The following is an 8,352-nucleotide window of genomic DNA, read 5'->3' as shown; positions in this document are numbered from 1 at the left end:
ACCATTATAACTCCTGGTGTTTTGTGGTAAATGATATATGTGATGTATATGTGTTAAATGGTTGTAATCTTTTTATGTATATATGGTGAATGCTTGTAATAGATAGCTTTCTTTCCTATTCTTCTTATTTTAGTTTGTGATCTTGATCCTTACTATGTTCAAGAAATTAGGTTGTCCTACCTAAAACATTTGTTTTTGGTGTAAGGTTGTCCTTTGAACAAGGTTTGAATCAATTTCTCAATACTATTACAATTGAGATCTCTGATTAGTTCTGATTTATTTAATCTTTCAATTCTTTAATTTTTATTGGCATAGTCCTATTCCCGCTCCCCCCAAGGACTAAGAGCTCACCCCTTTCAAGTGGTATTAGAGCTAAGTTGCTCATTTACTTGGAATAAGTTCCTTGAGTTTAAAGATCTAGAGCTTTCATTATGTCAAACTTCGATAGCTTGTCTATTATCAGGCCACCACTCTTTGATGGTTCAAATTATACTTATTAGAATGCTAGAATGAGGATTTTTTAAAATCCATAGATGAAAGTGTGTGGTAAGCCACGATAACCAAATTGAAACCACCTGTGTCTGAGGTTTTGGGCAGTGATGGAACCAAGTTCATTAAAGAAACTAATTTTTATTTATGGACTACACATCAGAAAAATGAAAGTGGTACAAATGTTAAGGCTTTAAATGCAATTACATGTGCTGTATCACCTGATGAATTCAAAAGAATCATTTTATGTGATAAAGCTAAACAAGTCTTGGGATATTCTTGAAATGACACAAGAAGGAACTACTATTGTCAAGAAATCTAAAGTTTAAATCCTCACTATAAGGTTTGAGAAAATTCATATGGAAAAAAATGAAACTTTCGTGGACTTTTATACGAAATTAAATGATATAGTTAATTCTATGTGGGATCTAAGAGATGAAATCCCAGAAAGCAAAGTCTGTGCTAAAATACTGCGATCTCTTCCTAAGAGGTTTAATTCCAAAGTAACTATCATTCAAGAATTAAGAGACAGTGATCAAATGAAGGTTGAGGAGTTAGTTGGTTCTCTTCAAACATATGAGTTAAATTTTAAAGCTCCCAAAGGTAAGTCCATTGCCCTTAAGTTATCCAAATCTATTTCAAAAGATAACAATGTTAATTCTGATATTGAAGATACAGAAGATGATATGGCTTTACTTGGTAAAAAAATTTATAAGATTTTCAAAAGTAAAAAAAGAGTTGATTTTCAAAAACCTTCTGATAAGAGAAGGGGAAAATCTAAAATGTAGAAATCTATAAAAGATAGTCAATGTTTCAACTGCCATGAATATATGCATTTGGCAAATAAATGTCCCAAAAGGGATAAGTCAAAAAGAAAGGGCATGTTAGCTACTTGGGATGAATCATCTGGCTCTGAAAGTTCTTCCGAGTCAGATGAATCAGAACTAAAAACTGCAAATGAAGTGAAGGCCGTAATGACTATAGCCAAGTTACCTCCTCAAATAGTTGTAACTTATCTGATTATGAAAATCTCAAGAGTGACCCTAAAAATGAAAATGAAGATGATTTTCAGGATGCCTACAATGCCTTATACAGGGAAAGTTGTAAAATAGCTGTCAAGTTAAAGATTCAAAAAGAAAAATTTCTTAAATTAAAAGATGAACTTGAAAATATTGTTTTGAAAAAATCTCATCTTTCTAATTGTTATGAAAAAGTAAAACTTGTTTACGTTTCAATACTTCTAAATTTGAAAAACTTAGAATAGAAAATGAGAATTTAAAACTCGAAGTTTCTTCTCTATTGAGTTCTAAGGATACTTGGAGATACGCCCATGGAGACCCTAAACTGGAAAAATTATTAACTGCATCAAGAAAGTGTGGTGATAAATCGGGTCTGGGCTATTTCAAAGATACTCCTCTGAAAAATAAGATTGTATCTTGTATATTTGTAAAAGGAGAATCCTCAAACTCAAAAGGTAAGAATTTGAGAAATAATGACTAAAACAATTTCAAATTTTCAAAACCATTTCAAGCTTCTAAAGTTAATTCTAATAACATCAGAATTAGAAATCAAAGATATAACCCCTTAGCTAAAAAAATAGTGGACTTACTCAAAGAGCTTCTCAAATCTAACTCTAATGTTATCAGAATTGATAGACAGGGAAATTCTAACTCTCACAAGCCAAGAAAAAGCAATGGTACTCCTAAACCCAGAACTATAATGAAATGAGTTCCAAAAGTTACTTGTCTTGTTGCCCACACTGCTTTCAAAGTTCTAACCATTCAAAATGGTATCTAGACAGTAGATATTCTAGATATATGACACGTGACAAGGATATATTCACCAACTACAATTAAATGAATGATGGTTCAGTTACTTTTGGTGATGGAAGCAACTGAAGGATTATCGGCCAAGGTATTATTCATCTCTCTAACCTTCCTCCTTTTGAAAACCTCTTATATGTTGAAGGTCTTAAACACAATCTTCTTAGTATATCTCAAATCTGCAATAACAAACAGTGTAAAATTTACTAATCAAGAATGCAAGATTTCAAATGAGAAAGGTTGTGTGATATTAAATAATCATAGGACTTCTGAAAATTGCTATATTATCAATGAGTCTTGCTTTTCTAAATTTTCGTGTTACATGGTCCAAACAGACGAAACGAAATTATGGCATAAATGTCTTGGACATGTAAACTATAGAAACCTCTACAGACTAAGCAAGATTGATCCTATTCGAGGTCTACCCAAACTAAAAAAGGGTTGATAAAATATGTGGCACATGCCAAATCAGCAAACAAACTAGAAGTAGTTATAAGAAAGTGAACTCCTTTGCCACAATCAAACCTCTTAAACTTCTCTATATGGATTTAGTTGGACCGACCAGAACGGAGAGAAGAGGTGAAAAGAAGTACTTTCTGGTTATTGTTGATGACCTTACCAGATTTACTGGGGTAGCATTCATAAGAGAAAAATCTGAGACTTTCGATAAAGTCAAAAGAATACTAAAATGAATTCAGACTGAAAAAGAAATGAATGTTATCAAGATCAGAAGCGATCATGGTACTGAATTCAAAAATAGTAAATTTGAAAAATACTATACTGATCATGGCATATCGTATGAGTTTTCTGCTCCCAAAACACCTCAACAAAATGGGGTTGTTAAAAGGAAGAATAGATAGTACAAGAGATGGTCAATGTTATGCTAAATAGCATGAAATTACCTAAAAACTTGTGGGTTGAAGCTATAAATACTACATGTTATATTATAAACCGTGTGTATATAAGAAAATCAAAAGATAAAACAGCCTATAAGTTATGGTTTAATAAGAAACCAACTGTTAAGTACTTTCAAATTTTTTGAAGTAAGTGCTTCATACTACGTGACCATGAAAACTTAGGAAAGTTTGAAGCTAAGAGTGATGAAGGGATATTCTTGAGTTATGCTATGAATAGTTGAGCATATCATGTTCTTAATAAAAGAACAAGAGTGATCCAGGAATCCATTAATGTTGTAATTGATGATCACCTGATCACACCTACACCTAGTACAGAAGATGATGAAGTTAATTTAATTGAGAAACTTGACTCTTCATCTAGTCCAGTTAATACCGAACTAAGATCAGTCAAAGACCATCCTACTGATCTGATATTAGGTAATCCTCTCACTGGTTTGCGAACTAGAAAATAATTTGAGAATATTTGCAATTATGTTTGTTTTACTTCTTAAATTGAACCAGCCAACGTAAAGGAAGCACTTACCGATGAAAATTGGATTGTAGCCATACAAGAATAATTAAATCAATTTGTTAGGAATGATGTCTAATACTTGGTTCCAAGACCAACTAATAAACATATAATTGGAACCAAATGGATTTTCAAAAATAAATTTTGATGAAATGGGAAATATAATTAGAAATAAGGCTAGACTGGTTGTACAAGGGTATACTCAAATAGAAGGAATCAATTATGATGAAACCTTTGTGCCAGTAGCTCGCCTTGAATCCATCAGATTGTTTATATCCATTGCTTGCTTCAAAAAATTCAAGATATATCAAATGGAAGTTAAAAATGCATTTTTAAATGGTAATCTACATGAAGAGGTCTATGTTGAACAACCTAAGGGTTTTGAGGACCCTAAACACTTAAATCATATATATCGCCTTAAAAAGGCACTTTACGGTCTTAAACAAGCTCCTAGGGCATGATATAAGAAGCTGAATAAGTTTTTACTCAGTCACAATTTTATCATGGGAAGTGTTGATGAAACTTTATTTGTTAAAAAATACAACGAACACATACTAATTATGCAGATCTATGTTGATGATATTATCTATGGTTCTACAAGCACTAACCTATCTGTTGAGTTTGAAGAGCTTATGAAATCCAAATTCAAGATGAGTATGGTTGGAGAATTAAATTACTTTCTAAGCTTACAAGTTAAACAGCAAGAAGATGCTATCTTCATTTCTCAAACCAAATATACCTTAAATTTGGTTAAGAAATTTGGATTTGAGAACAATAAGAAATTCGATACTCCTATGAGTACGACTCTCAAACTTTCAAAGGATGAAACAGGTAAAAGTATAGACTCTCGCTTATATCGCAACATGATTGGTAGTCTCTTATACTTAACTGCATGCTAGTAGACCAGATATTGCTTTCAATGTAGGAATCTGTGCTAGATATTAATCTGATCCAAAAGAATGACATGTTATTATTGTTAAGCACATAATTAGATATGTTGCAAGTACTACTAACTTTGAACTTTGGTATCCACATGATACAAATGTACAACTAGTTGGATATATAGATGCTGACTGGGAAGGAACATTGATGATAGAAAGTCTACTAGTGGTGGATGTTTTTATGTTGGAAATTATTTAATTTCCTGGCACAGTAAGAAACAGAGTTCGGTTTCTTTATCTACAACTGAGGTTGAATACATTGCATCTGGTAATGCATGTACCCATCTGGTTTAGATGAAAACAATGCTAACCGATTATGGAATTGCGCAACATACAATGATCTTGTATTGTGATAACTCTAGCATAATTAATATTTCAAAAAATCCCATTCAACATTCTCATACGAAGTATATAGACATTCGCTATCATTATATTCAAGAATTGGTTAAAGATAAAAGCATTTCTTTAAAATACATCTACACTGAAAATCAACGTGCCGACATTATAACTAAACCACTTGACAGAAATAGATTCTCCAAATTAAAACATGATATTACTATGTGTATTTTAAATTAATTAAATCATGTTATTTTTTGTATTTTTTTATAATTTTTATGCAAAAATTTTGAAAATTTTTTAAAATATTTGACCCATCTATCCCACCTCCTTCTTCCTCTAGTTCAGATTAGTTTGACCTTGATTTTGTTTTAGATTGTATAACTTTCACTTATGCTTGGGTTGTATGACTTAATTCATTCTCTTAGATGTTACTTTCTTTATGCTCTCTTAATCTGATCCTTACTCTCCTAATTTACTCTTAATCATATTGCTTCTAGTGTCATTCAATTATTTATTCATGATTGTCATTCTGTCTTCCTTTGTCAAGTTGTGACAAAAGGGGGGAGAGATTTATGGGTTATGATTGAATCAAATGATGCTGGAATGGATTGTGTAGATTGTATGTTTGGAAATATATTTGTCAATCCAAGTATTCTACACAAGTCCAAGTTCAGATTGAGGGGGAGTAGATTTTGTGATCATATTGGGAGAGTATGTGAATTTCGCAGCATTGCAAGAAAAGTAGAAATTTTATATTTGTATTTTGTTCTAAGTATGTTTTTTCACGAATTTGACAAAGGGGGAGATTATAAGTGTTGTAATGTATAAAGCACCCTAATTTGTCAAATTTTGATGGGACAAACAGCTTATAATGTAGTTCACACAAGTGATGGAAAGTTCACCTTTAAGATTAACACATGAAGTTAGAAAGTGCAAGACAAGAAGATGGTTACTTCAAGTTCAAGATCAAGCTATAACTACAAGTTTACTTCAAGTAGAAGATTCACTAAATGCTACTGAAGATTCAGGTAGAAGTTTTAAGGTATATACTTCAATGTCCAATAATTTCAGGTATAATTGACCCTAGAGAGACCTTAGACTTATGTTCTTTCATATGCTACACATATATGTGTTTTTATACTTTCGTTAGGCTTTACTTCGACCAGTCTAAGCCTTAGTTCGACTAGTCCAGGCTTTGGTTCAACCAATTTAGGAAAAATTTCGACCAGTCCAAGATTTGAACTTAAAAATGGACTTTTTCTATTAGTTCCTCGACCAGTCGAGCAGGGTGCTTAACCAGTCAAAGGCACCTCCTCGACTAGTCAAAGTGTGCTCTACTCGAAGTCCAGTAACCATTCTTTAGCACCATCGACTAGTTGAAGGCTATGCTCGACCGATCGAGCAGGCCACTTGACTAGTCAAGCAGGCCCTTTAACCAGTCGAAGAACAGTTTTATCCGATCGCCCCCAAAATTTGAAATTTAGCTGATTCTGAGACCAGTTGAAGGAAACCTTAGACCAGTCGAAGCAACAACTTTTCAACCTATAAATAAAGGTCTTTTCTCACTCCGAATTCATTTAGAAAAGCCACCAAAAGCCTTCACTTTATGAGAGAAAAGTCTCCATCTTCTTCAAGCTATTGCAAGGTATTTTAAATCTTTTTAATATAGCTTTTTATTTTGTAAATTATATATCTCTTTTATGAATCTTATATTATAAAGGGAGTTTATACTCTTCTTTATAAGATCTAAGGAATTCAAACAAGTAGCTCAATGTTTGAATTAATTTAAAATCAAATTAGAACCTAGAACCCTCGATTGTGCTATTGGACATTGAACATTTCCATATCAAAAGAAGCAGTTTTATGGGCTACATCGAAGAGCGTCTTCGGAAGAAAATAAGTATTATTCTTTATTTATATTTTGTTTCTTGAGATATCCAGAAAATCTTTATATTGGTTTTGACTGAGATAGCCAAAAAATCTCAGCATGGGGTTTTGATTGTGATAGCCCATTTGAAAACACAACTATATAGGTTTTAAGGTGAACCTGCAAAAACCTTAATTATTAGTGAACATCAATATCACATGGGTTGTGATTATTGGGAGTGGAGTAGGTGTGGCTGTTTGAAAATAGTTGGTGTATACACCAAACCACTATAACTCTTGGTGTTTTGTGGTGAATGATGTATGTGATGTATATGTGTTGAATGGTTGTAATCTTTTTATGTACATGTGGTGAATGTTTATAATAGATAGCTTTCTTTTCTATTCTTCTTATTTTAGCTTGTGATCTTGATCCTTACTACATTTATGAAATCAGGTTGTCCTACCTAAAACATTTATTTTTGGTATAAGATTGTCCTTTGAATAAGGTTTGAATCAATTTCTCAATACTATTACAATTGAGATATCTGATTAGTTCTAATTTATTTAATCTTTCAGTTCTTTAATTTTTAGTGGCATAGTCATATTCATAACCCCCCCCCCCCCCGGAGAGCTTGTCCCTTTCATTATCTCTCCTTACTCATATGATTTTCTTCATATGGGATTGCCATCCTACTTATTTATGTTGACGATTTACTCCTAACTGGTAGTGACATATTCGTAATAACAAGGCTTCAATAAGTTCTTTAATTATCATTCCACATGAAAGACCTGGGTAGTCTAATATACTTCATTAGATTAAAAGTCTCTCATACCAATCGTGGTATACTCATCAGTCAATATAAATATACCTATGATTTCATCAGTAACGCAAACCTTTATGATCATACAATAATTGAGAAGTCAATGGAATTGAATGATCTCAATATAGTAAACAAGATGATGATCTTTTGGAATAACCTTCCCTATACTGTTGCCTTGTTGGTAGTCTTATTTACTTAATAATGACTAGACCTAGTATCACTTATACTGATAGGTTGTTAGTCAGTTCATTGCATAGCTCGTACCTTACATACGATGGTTGTCTTGCAGATTATTTGATACTTAAGGGGCACTATAGATCGATCATTGTTTTTTTCATCTACATATCCTCTTAAACTTGTTGCCTATGTTAATACTGACTAGGCAGAATGTGCTCTCATTTGATGATCTATTATGGGATACTGTATGTTTCTTAACACTTCCCTTATCTCTTAGAAGTACAAGAAGTAATCAACTGTGTAACGCCCCAAAACTCGGCATCGGAGCAACGGTGACTCAGATCCTGAATTCGAGAGTGCTAGCTCAATACTAAAAGAATGCTTCTTAATTACATATAATTTTTTTTGAATATACATTTCGCATTTCGCATTCACATGGTATGCATCACATAAAATAATAGAAAGTGCTAA

The sequence above is a fragment of the Magnolia sinica genome, chromosome 2 (genome assembly GCF_029962835.1).
Source record: "Magnolia sinica isolate HGM2019 chromosome 2, MsV1, whole genome shotgun sequence".
Taxonomy (NCBI): domain Eukaryota; kingdom Viridiplantae; phylum Streptophyta; class Magnoliopsida; order Magnoliales; family Magnoliaceae; genus Magnolia; species Magnolia sinica.
Note: the sequence above shows the minus strand (reverse complement) of the source record.